The following is a 23,940-nucleotide window of genomic DNA, read 5'->3' on the forward strand; positions in this document are numbered from 1 at the left end:
AAGCACATGCTCCAATCTTTATCTCAAGTCACAGAGGCAGGAAAAAAAAAAGGATGAATAAATAATAAACATTAAATACTAACAAATGTGGATATTGTGTAAATAAACTAAATTGCCTTCCCATTTTTCTCTCATCACGTTTTCCCCTGTGTGTCTATCAGTGCAGTAGATAAACTAAAAGCAGGACATTTTACTGAAAAAAAAAAAAAATTCACGTCATCTGATCAGTGTCTAGTAATCTTACATAATGACAAGTAGTTTTGGTCCCATTTGCAAGAAAAACATTTATTTGATAAAAAATAGATTGAATAATATCTATAATATTTAATAATGCTATGAACTGGGGATAATTCAGAGAGACACTCATAGCACTGTAAATTATTTTCATGCCATAATATTGCATATGAGCCCATCCACTAAAAATTGTTAGCATGTGCAATTAAAAGAAAAAGAAATACTACCTAATTTGAAAACTAAACAAATAGACATAAAGCTGCTTTTATTTCAAATGATAAAATCTCAGCTCTTTGGTCAAGCAGCTTGAATTTCAGGAATATTTCTTGAAAAGAAAGTAAATTAATGGGGTAGGATTTATAGATATGTTGTCTTGAACAGAGCATCATTCCATCAGTGCTCAGACGTTGCTGACAATGAGTGGATGTGTGAAGGATGACAAATGTCTATGGTTCAGTGGTATGGTACAGCAAGTGTTTTAGGAGCAAAGACTCTGTAGAAGTATAATAATTTCTATTCAGCCTCAAGCTATAACAATGCATTACTGATCTCTCACTGCCTCTTAATTTTAATGTCATCTGATCCGTTTATCTGAAGTTTCAAAATGCTATTGGGTCTCCTTATCTCAGCTATGTGTTAAACTCAGGCCTATGAATCTACAGGGAACAACCTGAGTCTGTAGAAGGATGCAAAAGCTATAAACAAAAGCAAATGCAAGTGGCATTTTTGTGAATCTCCTTGATTTCTATTCCCCTGGCTGACTGAAACTTCTATCACCCTTTTTCTTTTCTTTTTCTTTTTTTTTTTTTTTTTAGAGGGAGTCTCACTCAGTTGCCCAGGCTGGAGAGCAGTGGGCGATCTCGGCTCACTGCAACCTCTCCACCTCCTGGGTTCAAGCGATTCTCCTGCCTCAGCCTCCTGAGTAGCTAGGACTACAGGTGCGTGCCACCACACCTGGCTAACTTTTGTATTTTTAGTAGAGACGGGGTTTCACCACGTTGGCCAGGATGGTCTCCATCTCCTAACCTCAACTCATCCTCCTGCCTCGGCCTCCCAAAGTGCTGGGATTACAGGCGTGAGCCACCGCGCCCGGCCCACCCTTTTTCATTTAAGCCTTCTAGAGAACAAAGAGGCTAACCTTGGCTTCTTTGTTTCTGAATTTTGGCAAAGATTCACTTTAGGGCATCTCAATAGAACTTAAGGTCTAATGGAAAAATGTTACACCCTCAGAGGTCACACTGCCAAAATGATTCACTTCGGGTTGTAGACAAATAAAACACTACGCCTCTAGAATCTGGCTTTAGGGCTTGTGAAGGAGGCTCTGTTCACCGATGTGGTTCTTGAAGTCGGATAGACTTTATGAGGAATTATGCCCAGAACACCTCATTGGTATGTGAGGATTCAATGAGATCATGTATGTAAACTAAATAATTTAAAGTTTGGCACAGCAGATAGTGGCTTCTCTCTTTCTTTCCTGCCCCCTCCCCACTCTTAAAGTTTCATTTAACAATCATACTACCCTTATTTAGGTGTTGTTATTCTCAGTATACAAATGGGTGGGAAAATGGGAATCTCAAACGATTAAAAACTTAAATCACACCATGAAGAACATCAAAATCAGTTTTGACCCAAGCCTATCGGATTCCTCTACACCAATCTATTTCTAAAATGTATGATACCCTCCTCATTGCTTTAACCCTGCAGATTGCTTCTTCCGAATAGGGAGACACCCTCAAATAATTCTAAAGTCCTCCTTTATCAGTGCCTTGAATTTATCTTTATTATAAATTTTCTCTTAATACTCTGCATTGGGAGATAAAAATCATATTCTATTTTCAGAGAATAATGCTGTTACTTTCAAAAGTTTGGTTATTTTTTATTTGAGTTTTGGGGTTTTAAATCAATAAATGAAATAATTGTAAGGAATTTAGGGAGAAAAAGAAAAAAGAACATTAACATTGTTTATAATTCTACCCTCTGAAGAACTACTATTGGTGTTTTGCTATGTGGCTTTTTATGCTCTTACAAAAATGTAAATTTAAATATTTTTGTGTGTGTGTGTGTGTGTGTTTTACAAAATTACTGTGATAACTAAAGTTTTTGGTAACCTGATATTTTACTTTAAAATACCAGTTAGAAATCTTTGAGCACACAGCTTTTAATGAATTCATAGTTTTCTGTTGAATAGCATATAATTTATTTACCTAATCCACATTAGAGTCTATGCTAGTCATTCCTATTTGACTAACATACCATACAGTCTAATCCCCACTGGAGTCTAGTTAGTCATTTTGATTTGATTAACACACTGTACTGTCTACTATGCATTCATCATCTCATTTAATCCTATTAATTTTACAGTCATTCTGTCTTTATTTAGTACCTGCAACGTCACCAAGATGTAGACATTTTTAAAATTATATACTCTAAATATGAGGAAACATACCCTGGAATCCATAATGTTCTGCCTTTTAAAACTATCCTGTTAAAAAATCTTTGTTGAGCGAGGCCCAGTGGCTCACACCTGTAACCCCAGCACTTTGGGAGGCCAAGACAGATGGATCACGAGGTCAGGAGAAAGAGACCATCCTGGCCACATGGTGAAACTCTGTCTCTACTAAAATTACAAAAATTTGTTGGGCATGGTGGGGCATGCCTGTAGTCCCAGCTACTCGGGAGGCTGAGGCAGGAGAATTACTTGAACCCAGGAGGCAGATGTTGCAGTGAGCCGAGATCACACCACTGTGCACTCCAGCCTGGCGACAGAGTGAGACTCCGTCTCAAAAAAAAAAAAAAAAAAAACTTTGTTGGTACATTTTTGCTGATATTTCAGGTTTTCTTAAGATATGTTACGCAATACATATTTGTATATATTTGCATATATATAAATTACAAATTTACAAATAACTTTTGTAAGATATTATAATTTTATCCATAGTTTAAGAGATAGTCTGTTTCCCTATCTTGTAATATTATTTATAATTGTAAAATATTTTACCAAAGAAGAAGCAAAATTTCTACCTTGGAATTGTATGTAAGTTCCTGCCTGTGATTATCAGTGTTAAATATTTTAATATCTTTATTTACTTAATTTTTCTTTATTCTTTCTTGAGAACCTACTCATGTTATTTGGCTATTCTTCTATTAAGGAAATTATCTTTTTCTTATTGATCTTAAAATTTTCTAACAAACTGATTTGATTAAGCATTTTTCATGTATGTTGAAAATATTTATCATTGATATGTTGGGGTTTTACATTATTTATTAATCACATTTCTCATCCCTATGCCACATATACACAAAAATACCTATGCATGTGTTTTTTTTTATTTTAAAAAATATTAAATCCATTGAAAGTCTGAAAGGGCAGTACAGAAAAACCTATATGATTTGTCAACAGCTCTGCAATACCTATTGCCTATCTACATATGTAAGCATGCACACACACACACTTATACCCACATACATACTCACCTTTTGTCAAACCTTCCAAAAGTAGGCATGAATATACTTCTAAAAGTATATTTCACTCCTAAATACTTCAACATGCATCTCCCATGAAGGAAAATATTATTTCCAATGAAACCACAACATCATTAACATACCTAAGAATATTAACAATAATAGTATTATTTAATACACAGTTCAGACACAAGTTTTCCCAAACATCCTCAAAATGTCTTTTTAAGATTCAATTATGTATAGCATTTGAATCTTTACTTCCCTTAGTGTAAAAGAGTTACACCCTCTCCTATGTCTTTCTTGATATTGACTCCTCTAAGGGTCCAGGTGAATCAGCCTACACACCATCCTGCTTTCCAGATATATCTGATGTGTTTTTCAACATTAGATTCAGGTCAAACATACCTGACAAGAACACAACGTAGGTGAGTAGGCATATTTCCCAATGCATTATATCATGAGTTTATGCCTACTAAATTAAACATTAAATTCAAGTCACAGGAGGCAAATGGCATTAGCATACTAATTCAACTCTCCCCAGGAAAAAAAAAAAAAAATTGCAATAAAAAATTTAGCTTCTGAAAGCCAAAATAGGGATATATACTTCTATCCATTAAAACTTACCATTAACCCTTGCACCATATCATGTGTGTGGCTGAAAAATGACAATTCATGTACAGCTATGTGCTGCATAACATTTTAGTCAACAATGAACTGCATATATAACTGCGGTTCCAAAAACTTATAATTCTCTATTTTTGCTGCACCTTTTCTACGTTTAGATACAGAAATACTGGTGTGTCACTATCTCCTTACACTATTGAAAACAGTAACATGCTGTACAGATTTGTAGCCTAGGAGTAATAGGCTACATCTTATGCTCTAGGTATGTAATGGGCTATGCCATCTAGGTGTGTGTTAGTACACTCTACGATGTGCTCATGACAATGAAAGCACCTAACTACACATTTCTCAAAATGTATCTCTGTCACATGACTGTCAAGTGGCACGAGACTGTGCTCCTATTCCCACTAGCCACAAACATTGCAGAAATGTGCAGTTTAAAAAGTACATGTGAGTACCCAAGCATACATAAATCACTCCCAATAACTGAAACTTATCACAAAACAGGAATGAAGAAAAGCAATGTACTCTCCCAAGGAGAGAAAGATCAGGTTTGATACAGTCACAGGAATGGGACTAGCCTCTCCTTGTCCAGGGAAGAAATAAAGGTCAGGAAGAATGATCCCAATGCTATCCACTGCAGAGAATTAAGTAGAAGGCCTTTGCCATCCATGGAAGGCAAGAGGAGCTGCTGTGGACACATTGTGAGCTGTCGCTTTTTAATTTTACTCATGATGGATTCTCAAAATATACACATAGAAACTCACAAAGTCAGCAATTAATTTTATATAGTCAAAGCTATAAATATATTACAATTTATTCCTTTTCCCTAGTACTGATAAAACTATTACCCTTTCAAAAATAAAGTACCTATCATAGTTGTTTATGACTTATTTTTCACACCAAACTCTCCTAATTCATTTCAAATTTATTTTTATATATAGGGCATATTATATTACCCTTTCTCTTGGGGTATTCTTCGAATGGTGTTGTCAAATAGAAATACAATGCAAGCCACACAAGTAAGTTCAAACTTTCTAGTCAGCACATTTTAAAAAGTAAGGAGAAACATGCTAAATTGATTTTAATGACATTTTTATTCAAGCTTACCTTTCTAAAATATTTTCTTGTTGTATGTTTAAATATATTTAATAATATAAAATAAAATACTAATTAGATGTTTCATATTTTTATAAGCGTTTGAAATCTGTAATGTATTTCTCACAAAAAATCTCAATTCAGACACTAAATTTTCATCGGCAGTACTTAGCATATATTTAGATTTAATAAACGTACCACTGAAAAAGTAGATACCCATACCCGAGCTGTTTCAAACAAACTTAAAATTTTTTCACAAACTGAATTATCAGGTTTAAAATTAAATTTAAATGAATTAAATAACTTTTTCCTACAAAATCCATATCCGTGTAGTTGCTGATTTTAGTGGCTGAGCAGAGACTCAATTAGGTGAGAATCTTTAAAATACTATTATCTATTTAATGTCATAAACTTATAATCCGAGCTTATAAGAACTTATTCATTATGCAGGGAGATGAGGCAGAGACAGTTAGATGGATGGATAGATAGATAGATAGATAGATAGAACTAAATTTTATGTCATGTGTAGACATTGTAGAATGTCTCAAGTAGGAAGAAACAAGATGGCCTCTGTTGCTTCAAAATTAGAAGAAAACAGATTTGTTCTGTACCCCACAAACAACCATACCTTGAAAATGCATTTTAATTTAATCACCTTCTTTGATGTTCTCATTAGTGTTAATAAAAAGGAAAATGTTATTCTAATCAAGTTATTTTCATATTCACTTTACAATGACTAAAAAATATAAAATTCAACTGTATAAGGAAATTTATAGTGCATACTTAATTTAAAGGTAAAAAGCTAATTTTCACACACTACAACACAAACATTTGTAATTTTAAACACCAAATATGTCTTACTCAATCTGCAGTTAAAATGAGAAATCACTTTATATTTTGGTGACAACATTAACATTTTATTCAACTGGTGTTTGTTTTGCTCTATATATATAACACAAGTCTTTAAAGAGTAATTTTGGATTCCCAACGTCAAGTTTTTATCACCAGAATTCATACAATAAAACACCACTGTGATAAGAACTCATTGTGAAGTTGATTTCTTGTCATTAGAGCAAGGAAGTAATCAAATGGCACCATTTAACAATCATTAAATTCATATTTGGATTTCATGTTACAATAATGAGAATAGAAACTAGAATAAGAAAAAAATGACTAAACTTTAGGAAATTATTTATATTTAACCTGAAACGGCAAGTTTTACAGGTAATTACCAAAGTCTATAATCTTATAAGCAATCATTTTGAAGATCTATTGAACCATTGTCAATCAGATGACCACAAAAGATAAGTTGCTTTAAAAGACTTCCGTGGCAGGAGAGCTTCCGGAGTGGATGACTGGTTCACATGGCAACAAATGAGAAAAAGAATTCAGAAGTTTCAGAGATCTTTATAAACATCTGAGTCCCAATGATTTCAAGCATGAATGCAGGTTGTCACGTACCTTAAGGAACAGACTCTTTCTATGAATAGCTATAGGAATAAATCACTCCATAAAAAAAGCTCCCCCAATTTTGGAAATACATGGAGATGGGTCATCGTCAGGATATTCTAAGCTTTGGGATTTGATTAAAGTTATCGCCCCATGTAGTTTTCATGATTTCATGCACAAAGCCTTCTTTTTGAGCTCAGTGAGCCACATTTTCCTGTGAAATAAAGTGAAACCCCCATATGTTTTTAGTCATTTTGTAACAAAATTTGTAATATTTATATCGAAGACTTCAGAGTTTTCTGACGTATCGACTTAGTCCAGCTAGGATTTCTCAGCTACTGTTGGGTGGAAGGTCTCTTGTAACACACAATGATCCTAATTCAGGCACAGACAATGGCCTTAGGGTAGTTAAAAATATGTCATCCTGATGCATTTGTTACGGAAGTTAAATACCATCATTGCTTTCATAACTGTTCCTGTAGTAAAGGATAATTTGAGTTTTTATTGTTTCATTTTACAAGTGGTCAATAAAATAAATTATATATATCCTGATAGAAAATTAAAGACAATATCACCGACTTTACAGGAGATGCAGCAAAAATAGAAATAGAAAAGAATCTGAAGAAAACAAAATTAAACAAAATGATCTTGTGACTAAATAACTTGCTTCTTAAATCATATGCAACTTATGAATAGTACTGTGCATGTGTGCTATAATTTGTCCTAAGAATATTTTTTATTCCTATACATTCTGTTAAATAAACTAATTTCTTTCTATTTGCCTCACTCGCTATAATTTGATACTGAGAGAATTGAGAAAAAAATATTCTGTTTACAGCAAAATTTTCTTCTGTACCTGATCACCTAGACATTTTCCTCCTAAACTTTGAAGAAAGAAATCATTTTTGCATGTAACAGAGGCAGCTAGTTTAGCATGGAATGCTACCATGTCTTAGCCCATCCTGATTCTGGGCAGCTAATTTGAATAGCTAGCTAAATTCTGCAAGCAACCTCTTCCATTTTCTCAGAAAATGTGAGGAAGCTTGGATTAGGACAGGAGACAGAACAGAGGACAGAACAGAAGTAGGGAAAGAGAAGCAAAAACAGAAATAGAGGAAGTAACTGCTGAGGCATGGCTAATCAGAAAGGACACTTCATGCATATTATGGACCCACTGTGATAATAAAATTGGAATCAAATTGCCTACACAAACCACTTGAGACACTCTGCATCTTTAATTTTTAAAGTTATGAAGACACTTGACACAGAAGGGGATCAATTATCACTAGTTTTCGTGCAAATACTTACTTAAGCAATGCTGTGTGTCAGAGTCAGTAGGAAAATTGCAGGCTTGCAGCCACGTAATGGCAACTAATTACACTATTCCTGGGCCCCTTTTCAATGGTCTCAGTTGGCAGTAGTGGTCGTGGCTGACTTATTTTGATTAAATTTCAAGGAGTCTAAAGTTATGATAAATTTATGTATTTGCTAAAACTGGTTTGGATCATGAGACCACCAAAAAAACAACAGAACATAAGGGAATCCTCCAGTTAATTTGTTAGATACTCAAATCCTTGAGATGAGTAGTGTGGTACCATTTAATAATGGAATAGAGGTTTTCAGTATGGCATAGAAGCAGATTCCAGATCACAGTGACCCCTCCCTCTTTCATTGGGCAATCTTGAACATACACATTTAGAAAGATGGGAATTTATACTGCTCCACCCTATATGGGACAGTTAATAGAGCACTTTATGTTGATAAAGTAAATGGAGTGCTTTACTTTCTGTTAGTAACAGTTTTGAGAGTCTGGTCAGGCACTGGTATTATTTCGAATTATCAAGCCTAGTTCAAGTTTTCTTTTTTATTATACTAAGGTTAATCAGCTGATTTAGTAGAAACATCGCTACTCTCCTTTTTGGTTCCACCCCACAAAGTATTGAGAGATAAATATTATCTCCATAATGAAAAGTCTGTCAACAAAACAACTACTCTAATAGACAAGGAGACTGAACTTCATTTTTGAGTTCAGGAAAACAAATCATTAGAATCTAAATGAGGGTTGTCAGACTTGTGGTAACAATAAAAATAAATAAACCTCATTTATTGCCTCTATTGCCTACATCTCCTTTACTTTGTTGCCTTTATGAAAACTGCCTAAGTAGACATGACATTGAACACTGAGTATTTCTTCCTGTCTTATTTCTATTTCTTTTCTCTGGGCAATTTGTCCTTAAGAAATGAATTTAGTACTGGCGAATTAATTTATTTCTGTTCAACTGAATATACTGTTTTATTGTATATTTTAAAATTAATTTCTTACATACAAAAATAAATTGATTGCAGCCAGGCACAGTGGCTCATGCCTGTAATCCTAGCACTTTGGGAGGTCAAGGTGAGTGGATCACCTGAGCTCAGGAGTTCAAGACCAGCCTGGCCAACATGATGAAACCTCGTCTCTATTAAAAATACAAAAGTTAGTCGGACATGATGGCAGGTGCCTGTAATCCCCGCTATTCGGGAGGCTGAGACGGGAGAATCATTTGAACCTGGGAGGCGGAGGTTGCAATGAGCCGAGATCGCGCCACTGCACTCCAGCCTGGGTGGCTGAGCAAGACTCTGTCTTAAATAAATAGATAAATAGATTGTATGCTATTTTCTTCATCTCTTCCAAAGAATATCATCTTTACAGTAAAGAAAGCTTTGCTTATGAAAGAAGCTCTAAGCCATTTAAAACAGTAAAATGTGTGTGTTCTCAGCCTGTGTGGCCACCTGTCACCGTTTGTATGGAGGGTAGGCATGACGCACTGACCTCCATTAGGTGTAGTGATTATGATTCCAAAAGTGAAAAGAGGTTATTTTCAGCACTATATATGCCACCAAGAAGCTCACATTTTGATGTCCACTCCTTGTTTTGCTGGCTTGAATCTACTAGCATAATATTGTTTTGTATTCAGTCCATAAAAACATATTCACACATTTAACATACTAAATGTGTCAAGAAATGCATAAATATACATTCAGAACCTCCTCGTCCTTTTTTTTAACTTTTCTGAAGATTTTATTTCTTTCTAAAACATATATTAGGAAAAGAATGTTTGTATAATGCTGGGTAATACCTGGCACACGATTGAGTAAGTGATTCCACTCTGGTGCCCTCAAATCCACACAGAGTCTGAGAAAGTAGGATTGAAAAGCTACTGTGTTCTATTGATACTGGACCAATATGGTTAGCAGAAGAAGTAGTTTTCTTTCTTTTATTCGCTTCGTGGTCTACTTGAGGATGAGAGGCTGTTAGCAGTGGGATAGGAACTAACAGCATTACATGCTACAGAAAGCAATTGCCTGAGCAATTTTCCTAAGCCAGAGCCAAAGCAAAGCAAATGCAATACGCCCCCTCACCTCCGTGTTGGCCACTTGAGAGTGGAGCTACACCGTGATCTCCACAGGGCAAATTCCATGACAGAAACTGGATGCTGTGGCCAATTGCTTGGCGACATGGGTCTGCCACAAGTATGGAATTTAAATATTGAATACTACATACATTTTTTTTCTTTCTGGGGCCCAACAAAAATAAAGAATTTTAACTATACAGGTGCATTTGTTTCATTTCATTGAAAAAAACAAAAAACAAAAAACAAAAAAAAAACCACCTTCTAGCCAAAGAAAGATGCACAATTTTATTTGGAAACACTACTATCATATTATGTTTTTGGTATTTTAATATGAAGTCCAATGGAACAGTCGCCAAAAATCCCATCTTAAAATCATTCAATCAGTGTTATGCCCTTTAGCTGAAATAGGAACAAAGCATTCCCTAAGATCTGTTCATTGAATGTTGAGTGTTTCTTCCCCCCTTTTAGAATGTTATATATTTCAAAAAACTATCTCCTCACTTCTAGAGAGATAAGAGAAAAACGAAATGAAAAAGTTCAACTGCCAGCTAAAGCTTTTACAGATAACATTTAAAGCAACTGCATTTCCCATAGCCCATGCCTAAAAATATAACTGAATTGTATTCGTTGAATTCCAAAGGTTCAAAGTACATATAACCAATATGCATTAAGAAAGTAACTACCTGCCGTTAACTTTCTTATTTTGCTTCTAGTTTTGGATAAAATTTTATTGTTTAAATTTCAATTTCAAAGCAACATAATCATGGTAGCCATTTATTTTGTTTTTTTAATATAAAATTAGCCTTTTTATATCTTGAAATCATTCAGGTTTATTTTCTTCTATTTGAATTTTTTATATATAATATAAAAGCATAGGATAGAGTTGACCAATCAATGAGGTTAATTAAAAGATTATGTATTTTTTATTTTATGAACTTATGGACTCTTAAAACCAGAAAATAATCTTAGTGATTATCTAATATAACTCATTCATTTTTTTAGATGAAAAAAATCCTGGGTTCAGAGGAAATGAATGATTTACTTAGAATCACATGGCTAGTACATGGCAAAGTTGATACTAGAATGCTTAGACTTTTCATCCTAAACTATTTTTGTTCTACAAGCCCCCTAATGGAATAAAGAATAAAACAGAGTGCTAATCACATGATAGGCATGTGGGTGCTTAGGACAAATCAGGGAAAACTGAAATAAAGGAAAAGTGCCTTAAAATGGTTGTTTTGGTCAGGGTTCTAACAGGAAATATATGACATGCTCAAATTGAAATAATTGCAAGAGAGTTTAATCAATACTTATCAAGGTATGGGCAGGGTATAAAGAAATGACAAGAGATATTTCTAGAGTCCAGGGCTAGAAATCACTAAGCTATTATTATTCCTGGGCCTAACCCGAAGAAGGTAATATGGTTTCTGAAAGCCAAAGAGAGGGCTCTGTATAGAATTCTACTTTGACACACTTTCTGACTTTTGATCAAGATGCAGAGTCAACCTGAGGTGATCCTACAGGGAAGGAGGCAGGGGAATGGACTCAATGACCTTTCTCCTCTTCCTCTGATCTCTTGTAGCAAGCATCCTGCCTAAGCTCATTGGAGGTTAAAAGGACCTCTTGATATACAGGTCAGTCTCCCTGAATAAGTAGCAGGGTGAAGGGCAAAGGATGGATCCTGTTAAAGAAAAAATTATTCAGGACATATAAAGATGATAAGACCGACTTTATTCAAAGAGTTGGGGGAACATGGTGACAGGTATAGAGACCACTGCAAGGAGATTTTGCATTGCGGGAAAGAGATTGTACTCAACTCCAAATACAGCATGGGCAAGTGGAATTTTTAGTGAAAGAACCAGGTGGGGGTCATGGATGGAAAATTACAAAGAGGAAACATCAAGGTAAAGGTGGATTCCAGTTAAACCAACCTAGCAGGACTCTTGTTGAAAGCAGGCTAGCTCAATCAAGCATCACCTAAAGAATGGTGGAGGATGAAGAGCCTGATCAGATATTGAGGGTGATCCAATATCAGGAACAGGGGGTTCTTACTAAACTGACTTAGCAAGCTTCTTGCTAAAACTGGATTTTACAAAGAAGTAAACAGATAGGCTGGTAGAAGGTTCAGAAGCTTGACTAAACTTTAGTCACACAAATGATGTTTTTCCATCTAAACAAGTACATGAAGGCAGAGGGGTGATATTTGGACAAAGGAAGAAATAGAATGAAAGTTCAAAGAGAAGAAGACATCAACTTAAGAATTAGGGGCAAAAAAGTATTAACACTGCACAAGAGGAAGAACAACCCAGAATGACAGACTTGTATGGATAATAATAGGTTATAAAGTCATGTTTCTAGAAAGAAAAAAAGAGTAAATGGAGAGGAAAAGGAAAGACTGAAGCTTAAAGAGGGAAGGTTGCCTGTAATCCCAGCACTTTGGGAGGCCGAGACGGGCGGATCACGAGGTCAGGAGATCGAGACCATTCTGGCTAACACGGTGAAACCCCGTCTCTACTAAAAACTACAAAAAACTAGCCGGGCGAGGTGGTGGGCGCCTGTAGTCCCAGCTACTCGGGAGGCTGAGGCAGGAGAATGGCGAGAACCCGGGAGGTGGAGCTTGCAGTGAGCTGAGATCTGGCCACTGCACTCCAGCCCAGGCAACAGAGTGAGACTCCGTCTCAAAAAAAAAAAAAAAAAAAAAAGAGGGAAGGTTGAAGGAGTGAAGTGTTAAACAGACTCAAGTTTAAATTAAAAAATGCTATTTTCATGTAAACCTATTCCAATTGGGCCTGGGCTAGAGGAAGAGTTTTCCTAGACAGCACTGATCTAACACGTAACATATATATTGCATTAACCATATGAGTTGCATGTGAATATTGAGGATTTTCTTATTACTGCAGTCTCTGAAATATATTCACTTTTAATCTGAAATCCTTTTAATTTGCGGGGCTGGAACAGGAGACTTTTGCAGAATTTCCATTGGTGTTATCTGAGTTTCTCACCATTTCACTGAATTTCTGCATTGACTCTGTCTACTAGCAGCCCCACACCTTTCCTGGACAATTGTCTATGAGCCTCTTCCCCAAAACTATCCGTTACACAGGCCATGCACATTCTAAACCATCCCTCCTTCAACTTTTTTTTTTTCCGACATTGTTCTCTCTTGTTTCCAGTTACTTAAAATTTCATTTCTTCCAAAGAGACCCTCAAGTTATATGCAAACCAAAGAAAAGAAATATACCAAGTATGTGGAACTTGTCTCCCACTATTATCAGAAAGGAATTGAATCTACCTCCATCTGCTAGAAGACTTCATGTGTGTCTCTGCCCTTGTGTCATACCCAGCAGCCCTCCCTTTTCACCATCAAGTATTAACTTCTTTCCAGATTTCTTTGCCAAAGCATTGACTTCTTTCACTAGCACATTTACAAAACTCCAAATGAAATAATTTTGTTTAAAACAATTTAGAATTATGCTATCATTTGCCTACAGTTCTTATATTCTTTGAAATTTCATTGATCCCTCTAAGCCTGAGCTCCTTCATCTAGATAAAGTAAATAACAGCTAAAATCATACGAGATAATGCATGTAAAGTGCTGATCACAGTGCTGCAAATAATAAAAGCTCTTTAAATGTTAACTATTATTATTATTGCTTTCTAAATGGCTGTCTGTGATGGGCTGATGATTTATTGTGAAAGACGGTAATGAAGCAAGCTAAGGGATCAAGGCTACTTTACCAAGGATGAAAATAAAAGAACAAAGCTGCCCCATTACAATCCCTTGGTGTCAATGAGTAAGATATTCTCTAATGACAAGCTGATCTTTTTCTCAGAAATGGAATACATTTATCTCCATAAGTCAAATTGGCCAGTCTAGAATAAAGTTACTTTTTTCAATGGTGACCTTATTTTTCTAGAATTTGTACTTAATGAATCATATTTTGGGGCATTTAATTTAATCTTGAACAAAAAACTAATAAAAATATTGCAGAGGCTAGTTTTATAGATATTTTTAAATACTTGAGAAATAGTTTTGCAAATTGATCACCAAAATGCATGATGGTCATGGAAAGCCTTCCTGCGCTATGAGCATACAGTCTAGGTAAGAATATAGGTAAATTGTCTGAAGTGAAAAATTTGATTCTGACACTGAACTAGGATTGACAGAACCACATAAAAAAACACAAATTAAACCCGCTATAGATTATACATGAGATCATTAGGACATAGCGTTAAATAATTAAAGATGGCCCTTTAATTTTAAATTGGTTTGAATTTGAAAATACACAGAAGCAATGTCACAAACACCTTGTACCCACCACTCAGATTTAATAAACATTTTAATACATTTTCTTTAGATAATTGTGAGAAGACATCAAAAAATGAAGGTTTGATCAAAGTCCTTTTTGAGCAACCTAATTGATTCTATTCCATGCCATCATCCCCCTTACATTCTGGATATAATCACTGTTCTGAAGTTGAAGTGCATATTTCCCATCCTTGTTTTTATACTCTTTGTGTACAAATATATAGTATACTCTTTATGTACAAATATATATATGTGTGTGTCTATACACACCATATATTATTTTACGTTTCCAAACTTGAAATAACAGGTAACATATTGTATAAATTCTTAAGAGATTGCTTTTTTCTCTCAACATTTTTGTATTGATTTTCATTATTCATTGTGACTGCTGTATATAAACGTATCCAATTTTAATAACAGACATTTAGGTTGTCTCTAGTTTTTTTTACCATAAACAACGTTACATTGAACAGTTCTGCATATTTTCTTGTGCACATATGCAAGAGTTTTTCTGAAGTAAATTCTGAAACACTTAGAATCAGAATGCTGGATCCTGGTCAACTTAACTAGATATTGCCAAATTGCTCTCAAAATTTGCATCAATTTATACAACCACTACCAACATACAAGAGTTCCCTTTATTCTATATTCGCACAAGCACGTGGTGCTGCCAGAATTTTCTAAATGTTAATTGTTTTGGTGAACATAAAATCAAATAACATTGTTTAGATTTTATTTAAAAGCCAAAGTTAAAATAAATTTTCAAATAAACGTCTTCCAAGCAGTCAGTTACTGGGTTACGAATGTGATGTAGCTTAACAAATTTCCATTTCACCCATTTTGTACCTATGTGGAATGTTATGATGTATGATATCTACAAGTTGCCAAAAGAATGGTAAAAAAAAAAAAAAGACATAGTAGATTGCCCCTCTTTCAAAAGCAAGGAAAGACAGTTACCCCATCCCATTTTTCTCATCGTCAAAAGAGCTCACTTAATAAATCAGATTTTTAAGCTAATTTACACTTTTATAAATATTAGCTTCCTTGGAAATCCTTCTGTTTGCTTCTTCATTCTCTCCTCCTCCCCCTCACATCTTTTTTTGCCCTGTGTTCTTCTTTTTTCCTTCTTCTTAAGAAAAGCCCATTTGAATACACTCAGTTGCGAAGTTGGACTAGTTAGCTACTTAAGACATGGCAAAGATTATAACGTCCCACTGAGATTTTGCAAGTGAGTCTTTTTCATTAATACAGCAGCAGGATTTGAGGATTTTATTAACTCCCCATTTAGAGCCTGATAATCCTAACAAACCTATCTTTCTCCTAAAAGACTTACTTTATCTCCTCATTCATATTTCCATGGTAGTAGCAGCACAACCTGTTCTGAATTAAATTTTCTGCAAAGGGTATCTTAGCTTCTAAGGTTAGTCCCTAGGAGATAAGTTTTTGTTTTATAATTTAATGAAAATTGCTATAAGATACCATACACTTGCTACAAGAACTGAAGACTATTAACTAATAGGCCTCCGTTTCATTGTCATTGTTGCAATTCAAATAATCATATAGGTTGTGTATGCATATGGTCATAATTTTATTTAAATAATGATAGTTCCCCAGAGTTAATCTTATTTTGAAAATTATAAAGAAGACATAAGCTCTTGTGAAATCATCAGAATTAATTCTTTAAGTAAGCAGTCTATATTATTATTCATTTCATAAGGCCTTATATTTGACTTTTGTGAATTATGTTTTAATGACTTCTCAAAAAACAAAGAGCAATAGTATTAAATACTTTGACTAATATTTGAATACAAATGATATACTGCTCAATAACAAATGATACTTAATATTATTTTTCATTATAAAAAAAGATTGCACGTATTTCAAGGCCTTAACCAAAATAACCTAACTCAACCTATTTATACTAATTCATCTTCTGTTATTCTTCTACATATATCCTACACCTCAGTCAAATTTTCTTACTGATTCCTTAACTTCTATTCATCAGATTATTCCATACTTTTCTCCCTCTGCATCATGAACCATATTATCTTTATATGAACACTTTTACATTTGTTTCTTGTTGCTTATATAACAACTAGTCACAAATTTAGTGTCTTAGAATAACACAAATTTATTATCTTCCATTTTTGTAGGCTAGAAGTCTAACACGGGTTTCACTGGGCGAAAATCGAGGTGTATTTAGAGCTATGCTCTTTTTTCAGCTTCTAGGGGCCACCTCTAATGCCTAGTTTGTGGTTCCATTCTGCCATCGTCAAAGCCTTCAAGGTTACATCTTGCCGACCATTCTTCCGTAGTCATATCTCCCTGCTTCTTACCACACTAGAAAAAGATCTCCAATTTTAAAGACCTATACAATTAGATTAGGTCCACTATGATAATCCAGGATAATCTTATCTCAAGGTTCTTAATGTAATCACATCTGTGAAGTTCCTTTTGCCATCTATGATAATATACTCAAGGATTTGAGAGATTAGCACACAGAAACCTTTGCAGATGATTCTGCCTACCACACCTTGCTCCTATTGCTACCACCTACCAAAATTTCCCGCAGCATTAGATTACGTAGTGAGTGGCTCACACTAACAAGGATCATTCAGCTCAACCTTCCATTTTAGAAGTAAGGCCACCAGTCTCATCACTGCCAGGGAGTCGATTCTTGGCAAGTATTTGTTAAATATTGAATGAAATAACTTGCCCTTCTCTGCCTGGCTCAGAAAATAACATTCCTCTGAAGTCTTAATTATGCTACCTTGAATAGATTTCTGAGCCAAGACTTCTCTAGTATTTATTTACCTTGCCACTAGTATGTAATTTACCATTGTTTGAAACAAGGACAGATGTTACTTTTCTACTCTCAAATATTCATTATATGCTTCATTTTATGACGCTTCTATTACATGATATTCATTATATAATAATGTTTTATACTTTTTGCTTTTTGATTCCTCAAGTATTCATTCTGTTGTGCATTCTGTGTAATTTCTGGGAGGTATTTTGCTAATCTTGGTCAGTTCTATGCCTCAAGGCAAGATTCAGATTCCCCAGTTCATTTTTCTTTCTGAACTCGCCTTCGTAATTCACTTCACTGGAAAACACAGGAGGTGAGGATACCTCATTTAGGGGCAGGTTTTCCATCTCTCCCTTCTTGTCCAGCTTCGCTAATTGTAGTTGGAGTGGCAGCTCAGTTGGATTAGCACCCTGGAGCTTGCTGTCTTTGATTTGTGAAGGAGGAAGTAGGAAGCCGTACTCCAGTCTCAGGCCTGTGTGCCTGCCATATTTCTGCCAGGAAGAATCAGTTTCATTTATCATTTCCTGCCCAATGCCCAGCACCTTACCAGCATATAGTAAACACTTAATAAACATTTATCAAATGAATAAATGTAAGGATGAATGAAAGATTGACATAAAAGTTAAACTCTTATTGGTCTGTATTTTTGTGTCCGACCTTTGGATGCAGGAGCAGAGTGAGTGAGGACTTTGGCTACCCTAGTTCTTTTCAACTGATCCTGGATAAACATTTCTAAATATTCCTCATATTAGTGACATATGTATTTTTAGAATGTAGATGATATTTTTTTCAAATGTTTAAGTCAATAAATTGTATTCAAAATGTTAACAATAAAGCCTCAGACAACCATTTTGCTCTATGAATGAAAATAATAAAATCTTTTGTAACAGAATTCACAATAACATAATATTTCCAAACGAATTCCAAAATGCTTTCAGTCTTTATGCTTTTGAGGAATGCATCCCTCAAAAATGGCCTCATTAAAAAAACACCACCTATATCAATGTTCATGTCCTTTTAAGTTAATATTTTGTTAAAATTATATATTTTTATTTGTCTTTCTTCTCTGACAGACCTCCTTATGTGCATCTGATACATCTTTGTACCCTTACACCTAAGATAGTTACTATTTCTGTAACAAATCATTTATGGATAAGTGAGTGGATATCTGGTTTGATATTGTTTCTTCCTCAGTTATCTATTGAGCATTAATATGTTCAAGAGACTGAAAGCTACACAAATTTTAGCACTGAGAGAGGCATAAATATTCCCTGCCATCAAAGTGTAAGAATGAAGAACAACCACAAATAATGAATTATCTGTCTCCCTATATAAGGCTCCTAGTTGAAGATAAATCAAGATGTCTTTTATAGCATCTCAAGACTTCATGGCCAGACTAGCTTTCAGCTTGTAATTGTTAAGGAAAGCCTCCTGACTTTCATATCTGACATCTATGCTTTCTCTTCTCTGTCAAGACGGGACCTTTCTCTATTTCCAACAATAAGCCCCGCAGGGTGGAAAGAGTTTCATTAGTTAAGATGAAACATATACTTTGGTATTTACAGCATTTAAGAATTTTTAAGTATATACGCACCCAATTTATTTTAGGATTAATTTATCTAACTGGTGTATGGATTTAAATAATTTTTGTTAATCATAAAGTTTTTGCATTCATATTAGTGGGGTCCTTCAGCATTAATATTCTCTATAACTTTAAGAGTTCAAGGACAGAGAGAAAGTATATTTTTCTTTCTTGTTCACATGATAAAACAGAAGCATGGAATTTTTAAGTATCTTATTCTAAGTCATATAATGAGTCTTGATTAAAATCACTGCTAGAAATCAAAGCTTTTTGTTCAATGGGTTCAACAATGGGCCATTCATCTTCCATAGACATTTTGCATAAGTAATAGCAGCTCAAGTTTAAGAACAATTCCAGTGGCCATAATATCTATATTCATTCTACATTAAAGCATTTAATTTTCTGTTTATGAATTCAGCATATTTCTCTGAGTTGGATGTAGTTCAGTGTTTTATTATAGGAAATCATATTTTTTCCTGTAGGTTGTCAGGAAACAGTTACCCAATTTTACTTAGTTAGAACAATGGTTCTTATCCAAAAAGCTGCTATAAGTAATGAAAATGAAATCAATTTACTGGCTCAGCTCCCAGATTAAGGATTGCTTTATGAATAAATAAAATAGTAGATGGCATCTAAGAGGGGAATGAACAATTTATGTATTATCAGGACACTTCTTACTTTTCACTTTTAGTAAAATGAAATACTTACTATCTGGACTTAAAATGCCTCAAACTGTGATGTTATTTTGGGAAAAAAAAAGAGAGATAGGAGATATCCTAGTAATAACCATAAATAATTTAAAGGCTGGTTTTCCAACATAATATTATATACACTAAACAATTCTAGTATTTTATGAATATAAATACTATAACACATCACCCTTATTTCATTTTCAATTTTTCTTCCTAAGTCTATTAAATTAAGGCAAACTCTTTCATATTTTATATCTTTCTAGTGATACACTAAAAAGTAAATATGACGGCTCAGATGCTTGTTCAATAAATCTCTATTTGTCAATTTTGTAGTGTTACATGAGGGATTATCAGCATTGTGACAAATTATTCTCCATCATTATTCCTGTTAATAATAGTAACTTTATAGAACTTGACAAAACTAATAAAAGATGAATAATGTCACAAGTACAGCATTCAAAGTATACTATTGTAAAGGTAGCACAAACGTAAGAAATCAAAGTAGAAAATTGACAAAATTCGAAACTTCAGGGGGAAAGACAAGATGCACAGGATAGTCTTGACATACTTCTAGCTGAAATATATTTGAAGTAGAAAGAGGAAGAACAAGAATTGAGAGTGGCCCTTTCTCCCTTTCTGTAATTCTTACTAAAATCATTGTATCTTCACCTAAGATTTCACCGGACAGCTATTCCCTACTGGGCAGTAAACGTTTGTCTTCAACTCAGACCTATTTACTGAGCACCAAGCACACTTATCATCTATCTATTTCACATGCCCTCTTGTTTTTCTTAAAAATATCACTGTCATACATTTGGCACATTGATGCCATCCTCAACTCCTCCCTTTTCCTTATCTGCCATATTCAAGCTATCACTAACTCTGTTAGTACTTTTTCTCTAAATTACCTCCTGAATATATCCACTTCTCTCCATTTCCAACTCATCATGCCAGTTCGAGCTGCCACCTTGGACTATTGCTTAGTCTTAACTGTCCTCCCAAATTCTACTACGGCTTTACTCCAATCCACTCGCCACATGGCAGCCATATTGATCTTTTTAAAATGTAACTATTATAATCTTATGCTCCTGCATAAAGCCATTTAGAATACAGACTTGGCTTCAAGATCATTATCTAGCCACTAAGGTATCTATCCAGCAAAATCTAACATTGTGCTTCTCCTCGCTCCCTCCTAACTACCATGATCATCTCTCAGAACCATAGCTTCACTGTGCTTCCTCCCACCACGGGTCATTTCTCATGTTCCTTCTTGTGGTTAGAATGTGCTTCACTCCTCGCTAACCTAGTCAATTCTTGTTCATCCTTCAGACTTGAACACCTTGCATTTTCACAGGAAAACTTTCTGTACTCTCCTCCTAAGGTTAAGTTACTTGATTATATCCCTTAAAGAAGTAGGTAGTCCTCTTTTATTGCACTTAATGTGTGACTCTTTCATCAATGTCTGTTTCTTCCCCTAGATCGTAAACTTATAGGCAGAGAAGGCCTCTGATTTTACTAATTATGGTAATTCCAGGATAAAGCAAGCGACTGCATATAGCAGACACTCAAAAAAAATTGGTTTAATATAACCGCCAATTAAAGTAATCAATTATAAGAAATGATTATAAAATAAAAATTATAAACAATACTGTTATCTTAAATAACACAAAAATGTGAAACAGAAATACACTTAGCAAAACATGTGAAAGACATGCACATTGAAAGCTCAAAGAAAATATATGAGACAAAAAGAAATAAATAAGTTGGTGGACTCAGTATTGTTAAGATGTTGATTCTTCCTAAATTTATCTGCAGATTCAGTTCAATCTCAATTAAAATTCCAACAAGCTTTTCTTTGTAGAAATGGACAAGCTGATTTTATCATTAATATAAAAATGCAAAAGATTTTAAATAGCTGAAACAATTTTGAAAAAGAAAAAGTTAGCAAATTTATATTATCTGAAAGTGAATATGGAACACTGGCAGAGAAAGGAAAGTTCTAAATTAGATATACAGGTAAGATTAATTTATGTTCACAAATGTAGTAAGGTCATTAAACAAAATAAAAATTTTTTCACCAAATGGTGTTGGAATAACTGGAAATCATTACAAAAAACATGAAATTTGACCCTTATTTCATATCATTCTCAAAAATTACTTGAAATGGATCATAGAATTAAGTGTAATGCTAACACTATAAACTTTTAGAAAAAAAGAAATTTTTCATGATTATTGGATAAACAAAGATGTCTTAGGAAACGCCATAAAAATCGATAATTGGAATTCATAAAGATCTAAAACTTCTATTATTCAAATTACACCATTAACAAAATGAAACTAGGAGAAAATTTTACATATGTGTGTATGTGTATACATGTGTGCATATGAGTGTGTATATTTAAACATATGTGCACACAAATGAACACATACGTGTAAACAGAATAAAGGACTTTTCTAACTTTTATTTTAGGTTTGAGGGTACGTTTGAAGGTTTATTACACAGGTAAACATGTGTCACGGGGGTTTGTAGTTTATAGTTTATCACCCAGATATTAAGCCCAGTACTCAATAGTAGTCTTTTCTGCTCCTCTCTCTCCTCCCACCCTCTCCTCTCTCAAGTAGACCCCAGTGTCTGTTGTTTCCTTTTAGAACAAAAGACTTGTATCCAGAATATATAAACAACAATTACAACTCAATAAGAAAACAAATCCAATCAAAACTCTGGACAAAGGACTTAAAGTTTTCACGAAAGGCAAATATATAGTCATTAAATGTGTGAAGCAATGCACAATATCATTAGCCTTCTTAGAAATGCAAATTAAGGCTGTGTGTGGTGACTCAGACCTGTAATCCCAGCACTTTGGGAGGCCAAAGCTGGTGGATCACCTAAGGTCGGGAGTTTGAGACCAGCCTGGCCAACGTGGTGAAGCCTCGTCTCTACTAAAAAATACAAAAATTAGCTGGCCGTGGTGGTGGATGCCTGTAATCCCAGCTACTCTGGAGGCTGAGGCAGAGTGAGGCATAGTCACTTGAACCCAGGAGGCGGAGGTTGCAGTGAACTGAGATCATGCCATTGCACTCCAGCCTGGGCAACAAGAGAGAAACTCCTTCTCGAAAAACAAAAAATTTTTAAAAAAGAGATGCAAATTAAAACTGAGACACCACCATCCATTAATATGGCTAAAACTTAAAAACATCAAATATTGGGGATGATATGGATAAAATTAAACTTTCATAAATTTATTTAGTAATGGAATATGGTACATTCACCTTGGAAAATAGCTTGGCAGTTTGCTACAAAGGTGAATGTACACATATCATTATATGTACCCAGTATCCCAGAGAAATAAGACAACTGTCTGCACTTGTTTTTATACACAGTTTATGTTGTTAAATTTTTACTGAATGCTCTCTACACCTTCCAACTTTAAATGTAAACTACTTATCTACTGAGAACACCATATCCCTCACATTTCTCTCAAGCAAAGGCCACACATTGCCCCTCACACCACATGAAATTATGTAGAATTGGGTCTTTGTCATCATTGTCCCCTAGTGCTGCTTTCAGACCATTACCCTTGCTCATCTGTGGCCTGTCATTTCAGCTCTTCAACCCTCCTCATCCTCTGTACTGTCTACCAGTCTCTTGGTCATTTTTCTTTTTTTTTTTTTTTTTTTTTTTTTTTTTGAGACGGAGTCTTGCTCTGTAGCCCGGGCTGGAGTGCAGTGGCCGGATCTCAGCTCACTGCAAGCTCCGCCTCCCGGGTTTAGGCCATTCTCCTGCCTCAGCCTCCGGAGTAACTGGGACTACAGGCGCCCGCCACCTCGCCCGGCTAGTTTTTTGTATTTTTAGTAGAGACGGGGTTTCACGGTGTTAGCCAGGATGGTCTCGATCTCCTGACCTCGTGATCCGCCCGTCTCTTGGTCATTTTTCTTATTCATTAATAACCTTGGTACCCAGATCACATTGCTGCTTTCTGGTCAAACTGCATTATCAGCTTTAAATTCTACATTTTAAATTTTACATCTCAAATTCTACATCTCCAGTGACATTCTCCACCATTTTATTTTAACCACACACTTGTCTAACCATAAAATATACCAAGCAATCACATAAAACTTGCTTCAGAAATTTCAGTTTGGCCACAATCTCCTAAAATTCTGTATATGTTACTCTGCTGTTGCATTTACACTGTGTCTTTAAAATATTGTTGAATCTATGACACCATTACCCTAAGTACATATATATGTATGTGTATGTACACATCCATCTATTTGTGTATTAT

General features: G+C 34.8%; 1 protein-coding gene across 2 annotated transcripts in view; it reads right to left on the reverse strand.

Moving 5' to 3' along the window:
* Positions 1-23,940, reverse strand: part of CSNK2A2I (casein kinase 2 subunit alpha' interacting protein) — a 128,047-nt gene that overhangs the window by 49,982 nt on the left and 54,125 nt on the right. Inside the window, exon 2 of one of the 2 annotated variants that reach the window (XM_071092559.1) lies at positions 17,704-17,871. The exons of the other annotated variant lie outside the window; for it this stretch is intronic. The gene's annotated coding sequence lies outside the window, so the exon portion shown is untranslated. The remainder of the gene's footprint in view (positions 1-17,703; positions 17,872-23,940) is intronic. 2 annotated transcript variants of the gene reach the window in all.

This window comes from Macaca nemestrina, chromosome 2, assembly GCF_043159975.1.
Source record: "Macaca nemestrina isolate mMacNem1 chromosome 2, mMacNem.hap1, whole genome shotgun sequence".
Taxonomy (NCBI): Eukaryota; Metazoa; Chordata; class Mammalia; order Primates; family Cercopithecidae; genus Macaca; species Macaca nemestrina.